This window comes from Physeter macrocephalus, unplaced genomic scaffold (assembly GCF_002837175.3).
Source record: "Physeter macrocephalus isolate SW-GA unplaced genomic scaffold, ASM283717v5 random_902, whole genome shotgun sequence".
In the NCBI taxonomy this organism is placed as follows: Eukaryota; Metazoa; Chordata; class Mammalia; order Artiodactyla; family Physeteridae; genus Physeter; species Physeter macrocephalus.
This window is the reverse complement of record NW_021146193.1, coordinates 8,227-25,975: the sequence shown is the minus strand read 5'-3', so window position 1 is coordinate 25,975 and position 17,749 is coordinate 8,227. Positions and strand designations below refer to the sequence as shown.

The window sequence follows — 17,749 nt, the reverse complement described above, 5'->3', positions numbered from 1 at the left end:
ATTTAGTGTAACTTTCTGGAATTTGGCAAAATTTATCAGTATGCTTACATTTTGATTCATTCAAAATTACACATACACACATACACACACACATACACACACACACACACACACACACACACACACACACACACTCTCTCTCTCTCTCTCTCTCTCTCTCTCTCTCTCTCTCTCTCTCTCTTTCTCTCGCTCTCGCTCTTGCTCTCTCTTTTAAAACCAAATATGGGGACTTCCCTGGTGGTGCAGTGGTTAAGAATCCGCCTGCCAATGCAGGGGACATGGGTTTGATCCCTGGTCCAGGAAGATCCCACATGCCATGCAGCAACTAAGCCCATGCACCACAACTACTGAGCCTGTGAGCCACAACTATTGAAGCCTGCGCGCCTAGAGCCCGTGCTCCGCAACAAGAGAAACTACCGCAATGAGAAGCCTGCGCACCGCAACGAAGAGTAGCCCCCACTCGCCGCAACTAGAGAAAGTCTGCACGAAGCAATGAAGACCCAACGCAGCTAAAAATAAATAAATAAAATAAATTTTTTAAAAATGCAAAAGAGCATCCTTTGGGCAGATGCAGTCAGAAACCTGGAGGCTTTCAGGAGTCACTTCCTGGTTGTGAGGTGTGAGGCCCTCAGGACAGTCATTCTCAGGCCCCACTTGAACTCTGATCGGTGACTTCAAAGGCACCTTTCCGAGAAGTCAGTGGTTCTCCAACCAGGCTGCCCCCTCAGGTCAATGGGGCGCTTTAAAACGCAGATTCCTGGAGTTCATGCTTGTAAATTCTAATTCGAGAGGCCTGAGACAAGGCCCAGGAAACTACCTTTCTTCCAAAATTCCCTGGTGAATCTGCCAGCTGAGTTTTCCCTGGGAATCATTGGACTAGACACCACCTGGGACAACTTGCAATGGGGCCCGTCTGCACATCTGGCTGCAGCACTGCAGGGATCCCACAGGCCAGCACTAAGTTCAGGAGGGGAAACTCAGCGGGGAAATTCCAGGCGTGTTCGGCAATCAGTGCCAAAGGGGGACAGCCAGCAGATCCCCCAGACAAAGCCAATTTTGGAAGGTTCTCTCAGGCATGGTGATCTTGGAGGCTAACCTGTGAAAAAGAGGTGACTAGTGCAACTTCTGCTCTGGGAAGCCAAAATAAAAATTAGTTCCCTTCAACAACACACGTGAGCCAGCAAGCTCTACAGGCCCCAAGGAGTCGGAAGCAGAAAGAACCCTGGGTCTGAGTCACACAGCTGTGAGTTCGAATCCCTGCTCTCCATCACTGGCCCTTAGTGGGTTAAAGATGGCTGTCCTTGCTACTCCTGCCTCCTTGAATCAGGGCTGGTCCAGGGACTGCTCTGACCAGCAGAATGTGGCAGAGGCCCCACTCAGACTGCTGAGGGAACACGAAAACCCAGTGTTCAAACAAACAACCTCCTCACAGAACCCTCTGACCAAGAAGCTCCCACTTTTAGAGCCCTTTTTGGCCAAAAGCACATCTTCATACACCAAGTCTGGAAACCATTTACGATCCCCTATAATTGGGAAGGACCCTGCCAACAAGCACCCAGTGTTCCAGGATGACTCACCTTCCCCCACCACAGCAGCGACCCACTGGCCTCTTTTCCTCCTGTTACAGTGTCATCTTTGTCCTGGCCACCTAGGTTCAAAAAATCAAGCTATCAGACTCCTCCGTCTCCCTTCAGCATCCAGGGAAGGGCCAAGGCTGTGTCTCCACAGTCATCCCCACCTTTCCACTCACGCTGCCACCCAAAGGCACGGTCCTCAAGGCCAGGCAGACCTGAGGCCCACTTTGCAACTTACTAGTTGTGCACCATACGCGAGTTTCTTAACCTCTTGGAGGCTTGGTTTTCTCAGCTGCAAACAATATACATCAGTAATACCTTCTTTCTGTGGTCGTTTCTAAGACAGAAGAGTTGAGAAAGCACAGCCAAAGTACATGGTACAGAGAAGGTGCTCCATGCGTAGCAACTGTTACTAAAGGCCAGAAACTTTTCACTTCGGTTAATACAGACCTCTCCTAATCTAAGTCTCTACCTGTGTATCACTCTCCATTTTGACCCGTCTGGTATAATCCTAGCAGATTAACTGTCCTAGATAATACCTATCACATTATTCTCCTGCTCAGAGGCCTTCCGTGGCTCCCATGTTCTCACATCAATCCCAACCTCCCAGCCAACCATGTAAGATTACCTACATTAATGGCTCCACCCCACCTCCAGCCGGCTCCAAGTCAATCCCATCCTCACTGCAACTTGCTATTGGAGGCAGCCTTCTAAAACGGCTTGCAAAACACCTGCCTCCTAATATTCAGGCCCTTGTGTAACTGCCTCCTGACCCACAGACACTGCCAGATCATAAATGTTGTTTTACGCCACTAAGTTTTGGGGTAATTTGTTATGAAGCAATAGATAAACAATACTCTTGATTTCCCCAATCACATCTGAGCTGCTGCTCTTTTCATCACACTTGTGCTTCCTACACCATCTCAGTCTGCTGCAATTCTGCCCAGCCTGCGAGGCCCACCCCAGATGCCAAAAGCTCACCCTGAGCCTTTCTTAAGGCTCCATTAACCAGCCTCCTCTGAAAGCCTTTAGAGGAGGGCTAAAGGCTTCCTTTAGCAGTTCCTTCCCTCCCGGCAGTTTTCCCACACACATCTCCACCACGGCATCTGTCGCATCGTATCCTTATCAATCTGTTTGTTATATCTGTGTGCAAAATGATACATGTGAAGGTTATTCACTCAGCAAAAGACTGGAAATCACCTGTACGCCCATCAATAAATAGGGGGGTGGCACACACATAAAAGAGAGGAGAATCTTAAATGCATATTGCTAAGTTAAGGAATTTCTCATCTGCAAAGGCTACACATTGTATGATTCCAATTATATGACATTCTGAAAAAGGCAAAACTAGAAACGGGGGGCGGTGGGGGTGTTGAATAATTGAAGCACAAGGGAATTTTTAAGGTAATGGAACTAAATGTATGAAACTGTAATTCTGGATCCATGGCATTATGCCTTTTTCAAACCCCATTTAAATGTACAACACAAAGAGTAAACCTTAATATATAATTTTTTTTAATGGCCGTATGGGAATCCCAGGATGAGAGACAGAATATGATAAAAGAATCATTGTGTACAACAAATATATTGAACCACTTCACTGAAGTGGTTAAAGGTATAAGGAACTGACCTAAGTAACTTTAATTTTTTTTTTTTTGATATTTTTTTAACATCTTTATTGGAGTATAATTGCTTTACAATGTTGTGTTAGTTTCTGCTGTGTAATAAAGTGAATCAGCTATACGTATACATATATCCCCATATCCCTTCCCTCTTGCATCTCCCTCCCACCCTCCCTATCCCACCCCTCTAGGTGGTCACAAAGCACCAAGCTGATCTCCCTGTGCTATGCGGCTGCTTCCCATTAGCTAACTACTTTACATTTGGTAGAGTATATATGTCAGTGCCACTCTCTCACTTCATCCCAGCTTACCCTTCCCCCTCCCTGTGTCAAGTCCATTCTCTACATCTGCGTCTTTATTCCCGTCCTGCCCCAAGTTCTTCAGAACAACTCAATTTCGTTTCTTTTTAAGGCTGAGTAATATTCCATTGTATATATGTGCCACATCTTCTTCATCCATTCATCTGTCGATGGACACTTAGGTTGCTTCCATGACCCTGCCACCATAAATAGTGCTGCAATGAACACTGTGGTACATGACTCTTTCTGAATTATGGTTTTCTCAGGGTATATGCCCAGTAGTGGGATTGCTGGGTCAGATGGTAGTTCTATTTCTATTTTTTTTTTTTTTGGTAGTTCTATTTTTAGATTTTTAAGGAACCACCATACTGTTCTCCATAGTGGCCACATCAATTTACAGTCCCATCAACAGTGAAAGAGGGTTCCCTTTTCTCCACACCCTCTCTAGCATTTACTGTTTGCAGATTTTTTGATGATGGCCATTCTGACAGGTGTGAGGTGTGACACCTCATTGTAGTTTTGATTTGCATCTCTCCAATGATCAGTGATGTCGAGCATCCCCTCATGTGTTTGCTGGCAATCTGTATATCTTCTTTGGAGAAATGTCTATCCAGGTCCCCTGCCCATCTTTGGATTGGGTTGTTTTTTTGATATTGAGCTGCATGAGCTGCTTGTATATTTTGGAGACCAATCCTCTGCCAGTTGCTTCGTTTGCAAATATTTTCTCCCATTCTGAGGGCTGTCCTCTCGTCTTGTTTATGGTTTCCTTTGCTGTGCAAAAGCTTTTAAGTTTCATTGGGTCCCATTTGTTTATTTTTGTTTTTATTTCCATTTCTCTAGGAGGTGGGTCAAAAAGGATCTTGCTGTGATTTATGTCATAGAGTGTTCTGCCTATGCTTTCCTCTAAGAGTTTTATAGTGTCTGGCCTTACATTTAGGTCTTTAATCCATTTCCAGTTTATGTTTGGGTATGGTGTTAGGGAGTGTGCTAATTTCATTCTTTTGCATATAGCTGTCCAATTTTCCCAGCACCACTTATTGAAGAGGCTGTCCTTCCTCCATTGTATATTCTTGCCTCCTTTATCAAAGATAAAGTGACCATATGTGCATGGGTCCATCTCTGGGCTTTCTAGCTCATTCCATTGATCTATATTTCCACCCTTGTACCAGCACCACACTGTCTTGACTACTGTAGTTTTGTAGTATAGTCTGAAGTCAGGGAGCCTGATTCCTCCAGCTCCGTTTTTCTTTCTCAAGATTGCTTTGGCTATTTGGGTCTTTTGTGTTTCCATACAAATTCTGAAATTTTTTGTTCTAGTTCTGTGAAAAATGCCATTGGTAGTTTGATAGGGATTGCACTGAATCTGTAGATTGCGTTGGGTAGTATAGTCATTTTCACAATGTTGATTCTTCCAATCCAAGAACATGTTATATCTCTCCGTTTGTATCATCTTAAAAATATGGAACGCTTCATGGATTTGCGTGTCATCCTTGCGCAGGGGCCATGCTAATCTTCTCTGTATAATTCCAATTTTAGTGTATGTGCTGCTGAAGCAAGCATGGGTACAGTTTCATTTTTGCAAGATGGTCTTTTTTTTTTTTCTCTTCTTTTTTTGGCTGTGCCATGTGGCTTGCAGGATCTTAGTTCCCCAACCAGGGACTGAACCCGGGCCCCTGGCATTGAAAGCACAGAGTCCTAACCACTGGACCGTCAGGGAATTCCCATTTTTGCAAGGTGAAAAAACGTTCTGGAGATGGATGTGGTGATGGCTGTACAACAATGTGAGGGTACTTAATGCCACTGAAATGTACATTAAAAAATGGTTAAAATGGCAAATTTTATGTTATATATGTTTTATAATTAAAAATAAATAGCCAATAAACATAACAAACAAACAATAAGTGAGTGAGGCATGATGCAGGCACTTTGGAAAACAGTTTGGTAGTTCCTCAAAATATTAAACAGAAAGTTACCATGACCCTGCAATTCTACTCCTATGTATAATCCCAAAAGAACTTAAAGCATATGTCTACACAAAAGTCTGTAAATGAGTGTCCATAGAAGCCCAAAAAATGGAAACAACCCAAATGATACAAAGGAATATTATTCAGCCGTAAAAAGGAATGAAGTACCACTACATGTTACAGCGTGGATGAACCTTGAAAACATTACGTTAAGTGAAAGAAGCCAGATACAAAAGACCACATATTGTATGATTCCATTTATAGGAAATGTCCAAAATAGGGAAATCCACAGAGAAGAATAGTAGATTAGTGGTTGCCAAGGAATCAATGAGGGGAAGATGGTTATTAGGACTAAGTACTAATAGGTACAGTGTTTGTTTGGGAGTGATGGAAATGTTATGGAATTAGATAGTGGCAATGATTGTACAACACAGTAAATCTACCAAAAACCACTAAAGTGTATACTTTAAAGTGGTGAATTTTACATTATGGGAAGTATATCTCAATTTTACAATGCTACAGAAATATGCAGAGTATAAAATAAAAGAGATTGATCACATTCTGCCTCGTGGCTTGGTGACTCAGAACCTCGGCCCTGTCCATGCCCTCCTGCCCTGCAAGGCTGCTTGTCCTGGCCTCCACTTCTGTGTGCCCTGTACTCTGGCTGCTCACCAGCCCTTAATCTCCCCCTTGACTCCCCACTTTCTGCCTCTTGGGCAAGGCCTGCTCCTGCCTCACTGGACCCACGCCTCTCCTGGTGGGTTCCCACCACCTACTCAGACCTACCCAAGACTGTCTGGAGGCTGAGACACCAGCCCCTGGAGTCACCCCAGAGGAGCTGCCCACTGACCAGGACTGCGGTTACAAGTGTGTGTCAGCTGAGGGATACGGTTTCATATAGGAACTTAATTATAGCTCAGGAGTGGAGGAAGGGAAAGGAGCAGTGCAGGCTTCGAGGGGCCCCACAGGAAGCTACCCTGCTCTGCAGCCCAGCGGGTGGCTGCCAGGTCTCACCAGGACTGGGATCCACAGGAAAACAAGTATGATCCTGTGAGGAACACACAGCTTATGGAAATCATCCTGTTCATAAGCATGAATTCCTGGCCCCGCCATGAAACACCAGCCTGCGTGCAGACCAGAGTAGCCCAGAAAAAAGCTGAGATGCCAAGTTTCACTCATCCTCAGGGCTCAGAGGCCTTCTCCTCACCTATGGCCAGAGACCCCATTTTATTCGGTAAGAAGTAAAGGGGAGGCATCGCTTGTTCCTCCCAGACCACCCCAGCTTCCATTTTCTCCCTGGCTCTGAGCTGTTTTTCTAGAATGGAATCTGAGCTGCCAATTCTGAGGAGGCTGGGAACATCTTCCCCATGCCTGACTACATGCTCAGATCCCTACCTACTGGCCAGGGAGGGGCCATGGAGCAGCTGCTGGCACAGAGGTTTCAGTAGGGCATGGTGGCCGCGTCTGCCAGACCTGTCAAACCACCTGGCCTGGCCATGGCCAGGTAGGGAAAGCAGACCAGCAGAGGTTCATGGAAAGAGCAGGGCCTGGGTGGAGGAGCGTGTCCTGTCAAGACACAATTTCTTGTCCCCTATTTCCAGCCTATATCCGGGCCCCTTATATAATCTCCAGGCCTCCTCCTGGTCATCTTGGTCGCTGTGTCTTCAAGAAGGCCCCACAGCCACCTGCTATCCCCCCCAAACCTAACACCCAGTTTCTTCTCACTGCTTCAAGACAGAGCCAGGGACCTGGGCCCTCCTCTTGGTCACTCTCCCCAAGACCCCACCCCAGCTTAGGCACGACCTTTCCCGTCTCCACTCTGTGTACCTTTTTTTCTGAGCTCCTGAGAGGTTTTTCTCTAAAAGCCATGAAAAGAAATCTTCAGACTGGAGGCAGTATCCTTTCCTGGGTTTGTATGGAAGGAAAAAAAAGGCAGAGGGGTGGGGAGGGAGAGCAGATGGAAGATAGGTAGTGAGAAACATGGATGGGGAGAGGCAGACACACACTTCATGCACCTCTCTGCCGTCCACCCTTTAAGCAACTACACCAAAAAATAACCAGATGGCTCTTCCCAAATGCCTCCCTTTGGGCAAAATGCTTTTCTTTGCTCACTCACAAAACACAAGGAAGGTCAGAGAGTAAACAGAGACATAATGAAACCACCTGAAAAATGGGAAAGGCAGGTCACAAAACTAAAAAATATACCATTTTTGAAAGAAAAAAGAATAGGTATACACAGTCATAGTAAAATCTAAAAGAACACAGTCCTTGGCTTGTGAGATCGTTATCCACATTCTTCACCAAAAAATAATAATCAGGGGCTTCCCTGGTGGCGCAGTGGTTGAGAGTCTGCCTGCTGATGCAGGGGACGCGGGTTCGTGCCCCGGTCCGGGAAGGTCCCACATGCCGCGGAGCGGCTGGGCCCGTGAGCCATGGCCGCTGAGCCTGCGCGTCCGGAGCCCTGCTCCGCAACAGGAGAGGCCACAACAGTGAGAGGCCCGCGTACCGCCAAGAAAAAAAAAAAAAAATCAATTAATTGATAGATAAATGAATGAATGAACACAGATCAAAATTTATAGCAGTCGCTTATAGATGGCATTGATTACATATGATTTTTTTTTTGGCCATGCCACGTGGCTTGCAGGATCTTAGTTTCCCGACCAGGGATTGAGCCCACGCCATGGCAGTGAAAGTGCCGAGTCCTAACCACTGGACTGCCAGGGAATTCCCTATGTATGACTTTTAAAATTTATTTTTTTAATTGAAGTATAGTTGATTTACAATATTATACTAGTTTTGTGTGTACAGCACAGTGATTCAGTATTTCTACAGATTATATTCTATTATAATTTATTACAAGATAATGGCTATAATTCCCCATGCTATACAATATACCCTTGTTGCTTATCTATTTTATACACAGTAGTTTGTATCTTTTAGTCCCATACCCCCTAATTTGTCCTTCCTCTCTTCCTTCTTCCCTTTGGTAACTACAAATTTGTCTTCTATATCTGTGAGTCTGTTTCTGTTCTGCATATACATTCATTTGTATTATTTTTCAGATTCCACACATAAGTTATGTCACACAGTATCTGTCTTTCTCTGACTTATTTCACGAAGGATAAGATTCTCTAGGTCCATCCACATTGCTCCAAATGGAAGAATTTCATTCTTTTTTATGGCTGGGTAATATTCCATTGTAAATGTATACCATTCTTCTTAATCCATTTGTCTGCTGATGGGCACTTATGTCTCTGTTGATGGGCACTTCCATGTTTTGGCTATTGTAAACAATGCTGCTATGAATATTGAGGTGCATGTATCTTTTTGAATTAGTGCTTTTGTTTTTTCTGGATATATTCCCAGGAGTGGAATTGCTGGATCATGTGGTAGTTCTATTTTTAGTTTTTTGAGGAACCTCCATACTGTTTTCCACAGTGGCTGCACCAATTTACACTCCCACCAACAGTGTAGGAAGATTCCCTTTTCTCCACCTCCTCTCCAACATTTGTTATTTGTAGACTTTTTAATGATAGCCATTCTGACAGGCGTGAGGTGACATCTCATTGTAGTTTGATTTGCATTTCTCTAATAATCAGCGATGTTGAGCATCTTCTCATGTGCCTGTTAGCCATCTGTATGTCTTCTTTAGAAAAATGTCTATTCAGGCCTTCTGCCCATTTTTTGATTGGGTTGTTTGTTTTTTGATATTGAGGTGTACGTGCTGTTTATATATTCTGGGTATTAACCCTTGTCAGTCATATCATTTGCAAATATTTTCTCCCATTCCATAGGTTATATTTTCGTTTTGTTGATGGCTTCCTCTGCTGTTTAATTAGGCCCTGTTTGTTTATTCTTGCTTTTATTATTATTATTATTTTTTGCCTTAGGAGACTATTCCAAAAACATACTGGTATGATTGATGTCAAAGCGTATTCTGCCTATGTCCTCTTCTAGAAGTTTAATGATTTCAGGTCTTACATTTAGGTCTTTAAACCATTTCGAGTTTATTTTTGTATATGGTGTGAGTGAATGTTCTAATCTCATTGTTTTACATGAGGCTGTCAGGTTTTCCCAACACTACTTGTTGAAGAGAATGTCTTTGCTCCACTGTACATTCTTGCCTCCTTTGTCGTGGATTAATTGACCTCAGGTGCTTGGGCGTATGACTTATTTTCTTCTCAGTGCTTACCTGTATTTTCCAATTGCCTACAATGAATAACTATTATTTATATAATTAAAACATTTTAAAATAAATTAAAAACCACACACAGGGAAATTCTTGTGCTCAAGTGCCAGATCCACATCCCAGAAAAGAGAGTTTCCCAGATCTCCACAATCCTGGCACAGGGCCCCTGCGCGTACAGCTGGGCGGAGGAGAGGCCCTAACCGTCCCCAGAGCCCAGGCAAGGCTCCCACTGAGATGTCCCGTATGCCTACCTCTTCTGATTCCCAATACCTTCTCTGCACCCCAACCCCTGCCTCCAGTGAGGAAGTGGGAGCAGAAATAAATACAACTCTCCAAAAATAACCCAGGGATGACAAGGTACAAGAAAGGAGCAAAATGTAATGCCACTGCTGGTTTCAGCCCAGTAAGTCCTGCTGGTCTAGGCAGGGCCCGTCAGAACAGCACAGGTGCCAAGAGCCCCGACTCTCCTACTGCCTCTGCTCTCAGCCTGAGGATGCCTACTTGCACCCATTCGTACATGCCTAGAAAGCCCAGGCTAAGGGCACAGCAGAGTCACTGAATTGAGAAGAGAGGGAGAGCAGAGTCACTGAATCGAGAAGAACAAGGGCTCCGAAGGGCTCAACCCCAGCTCCGTCATTTGTCAGCTGTGTGACTTGAGCAAATTGTTCAACTCTGATCCTATACCTCCTCATCCAATACCCACATCTTGCAGGCTGGTGTGAGGGCGAAGTGAGCTCCTGCATGGGGTAATGCCTGGCCCAAGGGAGGACCTGAATAAAGGCAATGTCCCTTCCCCCCTTCTCTCCATATGTGCACACCTGGGCCATCTTCTCTTTCTCCTCTCCCTTCACCAGGCTGGAAGCGGGCTGATTAATCACTTGGAGCAGTGATTGTTTTCTGCTCCTACAAGTCCCTCCCACCCTACATGCCTGGCCCACCAGTTGGCTGGTTATTTCTTACGGTTCTAGGAGGTTTGCTCACTGCCTTGGAGCAGATCCAGGGAGCCACTAAGCACAGTCATTCTCAGGGCCTCCTCTGCCCCCTGACCTGGAATGAGGCTCTGCAGGGGGTCCCAAAGCCTGCCAACACTTTGCTTCTGCCCAGTGGCCAACAAGAGACTCCGCTGTGCTTGAAAGCAGGGAGTGTTCTCTGAAGCCAACATTAGTCTGGCCAGTCAAGCAGGTACTTTCGAAGCTGGAAGAATTGGATTCGGCCAGCCACCCCTTTGTGGGGAGGCCCTGCTGTATGGCGATCAAAGAAGCAGGCTTCACTCACCTGGGTTCAAATCTTAGCTCTGCCACTTATTAGCTGTGCAGCTTCAGGCAACTTTCCTAACCAGTCTGAGCCTTAGCATTCTCATCTGTGGAAGGGGTACGATGATTCCTACCTCTCAGGGTGTGTGGATTAAACAAAGTGATGCATGTAAAGTGATTAGCACAGTGCATTCAACACATGAGAGCCATATTCTACTCAGCTACTGGTGTCTACTGACTTCTGCTGGGGATGGAAAGGGGATTAAATACAGGTGAGCCCAGCTCCTGAAGAAGCCACAGTCCAATGTCGGAGGCTAGCATGCAGGCAGTAACTCCACCATAATATACCACGGCAGGTGCCAAGCCAGAGGTGTGAGAAGGGAGCCTTACTAGACCCCCAGTGGAGGAAGCAGGGAGAAGGAGGCAATTGAGAAAAACTGCCAAAGCCAAAAATCTCAGTTGTCTCCACTGAGCCTCAACCAAAGGGAGGGGCAACAATTGGGGAAGGGGTCCTAGGGGGAACACGTCAGCTTTCTGACTGCTCCCCATGAAACAACTTCCCAGACAGCTCTGGGGTAGGCTAGTGCCAGGGCCACTCTGTGGGAAGAGGGTCACTTAGGCTGGCCATCTAGCCACCCTTCCATCCAGCAAGTGCTTGGTGAGCCTCTCTGCACAAGGCGCTTGCCCCTCAAGGAGCCAGTTTCTAGGGAGAAGAACTCTGATGGTGGCTAATGAACACCCCTCAGGACTGAGGACGTGACCGTGCAAGGCAGGCTGCTCCCCTGTGACTCAGCAAGGTCTCTGACTCAGAGAACATGGGATGGATGGACTGGTTCTTTCTCAAGACGGAAGCAGGAAGCAGAAAGGAAGGCAAGGTTCAGGCTTCAGTCCTCAGAGAGGAAGCAGCACGTGGGCAGAAGCCCTGGGAGAGCTGGAACCAGCTCGTGAGAGGTACCCCATGGTTATCTACATGGTGCCAGGCTAGGGATAGAAAAGTGACTCCAAAACACTGGGTCCTGGTAGTGCAGAGGACGAGGCCACCCTAGGCTTGCCGGGGACAGAGGCAAGCCTGGGCCTGAGCGCAGATATGCTACCTGGATCAGGGAATGGGCTAGAAAACAGACAAAATATTTTTCTAAAAGGTGACACACTGCAAGGATTATGAAAGGCAAACTGTAAGTAGGTGCTGTAAATACACTGAGGTGTTAAGAGGCCAAAAAGAAGTCACAGGAATCACAAACTATAATGGAATATAAGCAGGGCTAGATTAATACAATGTTGATTGGATGCAGTCTGCAGTTTGGGAATTTATTTACCTAGTGATTTTCACTTGGGAGATCGAAATTATTATTGGTCATTTTGTTTATTACCAAAGACTTTTCATGTTTTCAATGACAATCTATTTGGTGCCATTATGTAAAACAAGCTCTGGACAGAGTCACCTAGGACTAACTATAAAATCGGAGACACAGGCATGGAGGATTTAATCCATGGAGACAATCTGTACCTGGCCCCTAGATGACAATGAAGCTAACAAAGTGTCATTTTGGAAGCTTGCCAGAGCACCTGAACTGTCATGGGGTCACTATCCAGGGAGAGTGACTTTTCAAGCTGGACTTGACGTTTTGGAATCTGTTTCTTAGAAATCCCAGCCACACTGTGAGGACCTAGAAGAGGAAGAGTCCTGAGGTTTGGAATGGCCACTCCCAGGAACGAGAGAATCAGTGGCTCAGGGACATGGGGGGCCTAAGAATGCTGGAAGCCTAGGTGACGGCCATAAACGTGCAGTGGCACCAGTTCACGTGCTCCTCCTTTCTCAGGCAGCCCCCAGGCACCTGGCTGAGTGTAGGGATGAAGGCAGGCTGTGGTGCTGCTCCGGGCAGGGAAGGGCAAGGAGACGAGGGGGCTGTTAAGAAAGCATTTTAGCTGGGCAACGGTGGGCTCCACACTGGGTAGACGGTGGGCGGGGGCAGCCTCGAGGCCTGGAGATCCTCATGGGGCTGAGGAGAAGGGGGAGGGAAGTGAGGACCCCCAGAAACCACCCCAGAGCTGTCCTTCTAGGCACACAGCTCCACACCTGCACTGACAGTGGAACTGCTTTTATTATCAGAAAAAGGAGGGTGCTTTTTTTCCCCTCTTCTAATGTTTTAAGCTGCCTATGTTTACCTGCTGATATGCCAAAGGTACCATGTGACAAATATTCTACAGAAAGGAACTGATGAACACAAACATAAAGGCAGAAAGGTGGTGAGAGGAGGGAGGAAAGGAGGGAGAGGGGAAGGAAGAAAGGAAGCAAGGGAGGGAGGGAAGAAGGAAGGATGAGCCATGTAGAGAGATTTTACAGTATTTCAGGGTCAATGGCGATCTGGCCCCCAATCATGTTTCTGACCTCATCTCCCATTCTCTTTCTCCTTCACTGCTCCAGCCACCTGACTTCCTGACTCTTCCTCCAACACACCAGCCATGTTCCCACCTCAGGGCCTTTGCACTTGCTTTCCCTCTGCCGCTAAGATTCTTCCCACAGGTGGTTCACTCTCCTCTTTCAGCTCAAATATAACCTTCTTAGCAAGGCCTTCCTCAAGCCCTCTATTTAAAACTGCCACTGGACTTCCCTGGTGGCGCAGTGGTTAAGAACCCGCCTGCCAATGTAGGGGATACAGGTTCGAGCCCGGGTCTGGGAAGATCCCACGTGCCGCGGAGCAACTAAGCCCGTGCGCCACAACTACTGAATCCCGCACACCTAGAGCCCATGCTCCACAACAAGAGAAGCCACCGCAATGAGAAGCCTGCGCACCGCAACGAAGAGCAGCCCCCGCTCACCACAACTAGAGAAAGCCCGCATGCAGCGACAAAGACCCAACACAGCCAAAAGTAAATGAAAATAACTAAATAAAAATTTTTATAAATAAATAATAAAACTGCCACGACCTCTTTTCTACTTTATTTTTCCATACAGCATTTCTCACCATCTGACATGCTATTTACTTAATTCTGGCTCCCTCCCCTTTCCCCAGCACAACTACCATGAGAGCAGGAGATCTGTTTATCTGCTTTGTTCATTCCTGCATCCCTAGTGCCTAGAACAGAGCCTAGCATGTAGGAGGTACCCAATAAATACCCACTGAATGAATGGAAGGAAGGAGAGTGGAGAGAAAGATGGAACTGGAGTCAGATTTAAGCTAATCCTGGATACTCAACAATCTGAAAGAAACTATTGCCATTGGAGTGAAGGTGTGGGGGAGTTCCAAAAGCAAGGAGCAGATGCTATCTGAGGCCTTCTCTTTTGCTCCCAAGAAATCCTGAAAAGGTTCCCCCAGAGAGCATATTGTATTAAATATTAGTTTGCAGAAAGTGTGGACCTAGAATCTCCAATTGCCATGAAAGGGATGCTCTAAGACTGCCTTAAAATAAGAACAAGGATCAGCCAAGTCACGCCCTGTGGCTGGAGACAGATGAACCCTGTAGTAGTTTGTTGTTGCCACTGTAACAAATTACCACAAACCTAGTGGCTTAAAACAAAACATTTATCCTCTTAGAATTCTGAAGGTCAAAAATCCAAAATTAGTTTCACTGGACCAAAATCAAGGTATTGGCAGGGCCGCACTTCCTCCAGAGGTTCTAGAAGAGCATTTGTTTCCTTGCCTTTTCCAGCGTACAGAGCTGCATTCCTTGCATTCCTTGGCCTCTTCCCCCATCTTCAAAGCCAGCAGACCTTGCTGCAGTAGCCACTGCCTTCTGTATCAGATCTCCCTTTGCCTCCCTCTTCAAAGGACAATTGTGATTGCACTTATGGCCCACTAGGATAATCCAGGATAATCTCCCCACATCAAGTTCCTTAACTTAGTTGCATCTGCAAAATCCATTTTGCCATACAAGGCAGCATCCACAGGGCCCAGGGATTATGGCCTGGATATCTTTGGGGGCCATTACCCAGTCCACCACCATGAAAGATAGACACCAAGAGTTTGGGAGAAACACAGTTCAGACCTCTGGTCCACTGGAAAGAAGAGTCAGATCGGGAGTCTTGGCAAGGTCCTGGGCCAGAGTCTTTCTTTTGCTGTAACTAGGGAGCGGGGAGTTATTTTCATGCAACTGAGCATTTTGGTCCTTGGAGGGCCTCCTTAGAAGAGAAGGGTAGTTTTCTCTTCTCCAACCTGATGTCCCCAATGGACCACTCAGAAATCCATCCCGGGATGCACATGCTGAGGGTCAAGGGGAACCCAGCAGGATCTCTGGACTGTCCTGAAGGCTTTTAAGGAGAGGAAGCTGCAAAGAAATTGTGTGGGTCAGACGAACAAGCTCGGGTTCAGGGATGGCAGGTGAGCTTTTTCCCATGAGATCTGCCTGGGGTGGAGGGTTCTGAGAACCCATCTGGGTTGCCTGCTTGTTTGGAAAAAGGGATGATCAGTGAGCTCTGGGTTCTGGCAAGTTCAAGGACAGCCTATTTGTGAGGTAAGCGGGCCCGGAGACGACTGTGTCTGCAGGGCAGACTGCCTGGCTCCTGCTGCCACCAGGAGAGCAAAGCTGGCTTGTACTTCCATCAGAGCGGTGACCAAGAAACTCCACGCTGCTGAGGTCACAATTCTTGGATGAGGGAAGTGCCAAAAGCAGTGACAAGGATCAAAGAGTTACAGCAGATTACAAATGAAAGAAATGAAAATCTGTTTCTAGGTACCTAGCAATATAATAATATAGAAATGAACTTAAACATGAGGTAGTTTCCCCGTAACACCTGGGAGCCTCTCCCTTCAGGATCCTCCCCATGGGAGAACTCTTTCGAAGCTGCGTGGCTATGAGCTGTGGATAATTCAGTAACGGTCTTGGGAGAGCTGCTGAGATGACACCAAGGCCCGGGAGAAGTCAGGCTTTGCAGATGGGACTTGAAAGAAAAAGAAGGGCAACACACTGCCTAGAACCCCAGGAACTCTTGAGCAGCAGATGAAGATTCCCCGTGCTCAGGATGGGCTTCCAGTGCCATGGCCCGGTGTCAACCAGGGAGGGAACCAGTGCAAGAAGGCACTTCCTCCTGAGCTCAGCGCCCCAGAGCCTCGGCTCCGTGAAACCAGCACTTACCGAGGTGCCTAGATCTCTAAGTCACGACCCCATTCACTGAGCGCTAAGAGTCACACCCAGGTCTGCCCAACACCAACGCAGCTCCTGCGCTTCCCCAGGCATCTTCTCAGACAGAAAGAGTCACAGAGACAAGGCAGGAGCACGAGGTGCTAAAACCCGGCAGCCAGGGCCCCGGGAACCGCAGAAGCAGCCGGCCCCACGCTAAGGCTAGAGACCCGTGGAGAGCAGAGGCTTTGCTGGGTCTCAAGCAGCTCCTCCAGCCTCATCCTCCATTACTCTTTTTGCTGTTTTCCCCCTCAATCCCCTTCTTTCCTCCTCTTTATCCCTCTCCCCACCATCCTCTCATTTGTCCCCCTCTTTCTTCTCACTCTTCTCCTCACTTCCTCATGGTCTGTGATACTGAAACTGAAGTGTTTTTGAAACACTGTCAGTGGTGTTACATGAAGCTTTATTTTTCCTACTTTTTATTTGATAAATTATGATTGACTTTTTAATGTCTTGACAATAAAACCTAAATTTAGTTGCCTTTTAATTTTTGTGAGCCCTCTGGTGTATCAGCATCCCTAAATAACGCGTGTGTGCGTACGTGTGTCTGTTACTCCGCCCATGCTCTGGGTACTTAATCAGTGTGGCTGACAACTCAAAATCAATTAAATTTTTTTTTTTTTTTTTTTTTTTTTTAATGGTACGCGGGCCTCTCACTGTTGTGGCCTCTCCCGTTGTGGAGCACAGGCTCCGGACGCACAGGCTCAGCGGACATGGCTTACGGGCCCAGCAGCTCCACGGCATGTGGGATCTTCCCGAACCGGGGCACGAACCCGTGTCCCCTGCATTGGCAGGCGGATTCTCAACCACTGCGCCACCAGGGAAAGCCCAAAATCAATTAATTTTAACAGCTACCAGAGGAACTCAGATTATATATGAGGAACAATTTCCTCATACTTAGACTACTGCAGTAATCTTCTACCTAACCTCTCTACCTTCATTCTTTCTCCATTTAATCCACCTTTTTGCACTATTAACATAATCACTCCTTGCTCTAAAACCATCAATGGCTACCCACTGCCCAAAGAACACAGAGTACAAATTCCCTCACCTGGCATTAAATGGCTTCTATCCACCTACTAGGAATTTCCTATCAGTGGTTTCCAGGAATGGAAATTGTGAGAAAACACTTTTCTCCTGGAAGTATTCATATACAGGCCAGGTTACCTCACATAAGGGATGCTAAAAAGAAGTAGTAGCTGGTCTCCAAGGAGGCCTCTCTCCCTTCCAGTGAACCATGCCTCTTTTGTTTATACCTTTGTGTAGCCTTCTCCTGAATCTGAGCCGGTCCTATGACCAAGAAAACACAAAGTGACATTGTGTGACTTCCAAGATTAGGTCATAAGAAACCTTGCTATTTATGCCTGGATCTCTCAATACACTCACTCTTGGGATATTTCTGCTCAGAACAGCTGCCATGCTGTGAGAGGCACAAGGCACATGGAGAGGCCACATGTAGGCACCCTAGTCAAAAGCCAGCATCAGTGCCAGCCATGTGAGGGATCCAGTGTGGACATCCAGCCCAGCTGAGCCTTCAGATGACTCCTGCCCTGGCCTCTACTTGACTACAGCAACATGAGAGTCCCCAAGTGAGAACTGCCCAGCTGAGCCCAGTCAACCCACAGAATCATGAAAAATAATAAAGTGCCAATTCCACTTAAGAATGTCCTAGGGCTTCCCTGGTGGTGCAGTGGTTGAGAGTCCGCCTGCCGATGCAGGGGACACGGGTT

At 46.7% G+C, this 17,749-nt stretch overlaps 1 long non-coding RNA gene and 1 other non-coding gene across 7 annotated transcripts in view; both read right to left on the bottom strand.

The window, feature by feature from the left end:
- Positions 1 to 211: 211 nt before the first annotated feature.
- LOC114485260 (uncharacterized) overlaps positions 212 to 17,749 on the bottom strand; it is a 24,954-nt gene continuing 7,416 nt past the window's right edge. The window contains exons 3-6 of one of the 6 annotated variants that reach the window (XR_003678754.2): positions 7,287 to 7,364; positions 1,813 to 2,717; positions 1,578 to 1,648; positions 218 to 1,096 (exon numbers count right to left, since the gene is read on the bottom strand). This is a non-coding gene — a long non-coding RNA (uncharacterized lncRNA). Of the gene's footprint in view, positions 2,718 to 7,286; positions 7,365 to 17,749 lie in introns of all 6 variants that reach the window. The other 5 variants (XR_003678753.2, XR_003678752.2, XR_003678751.2 and 2 more) reach the window with 5 other exon arrangements.
- On the bottom strand, positions 4,949 to 5,051 carry LOC112064373 (U6 spliceosomal RNA). Its single transcript, XR_002891487.1, has one exon. It is a non-coding gene; the product is annotated as a U6 spliceosomal RNA (small nuclear RNA).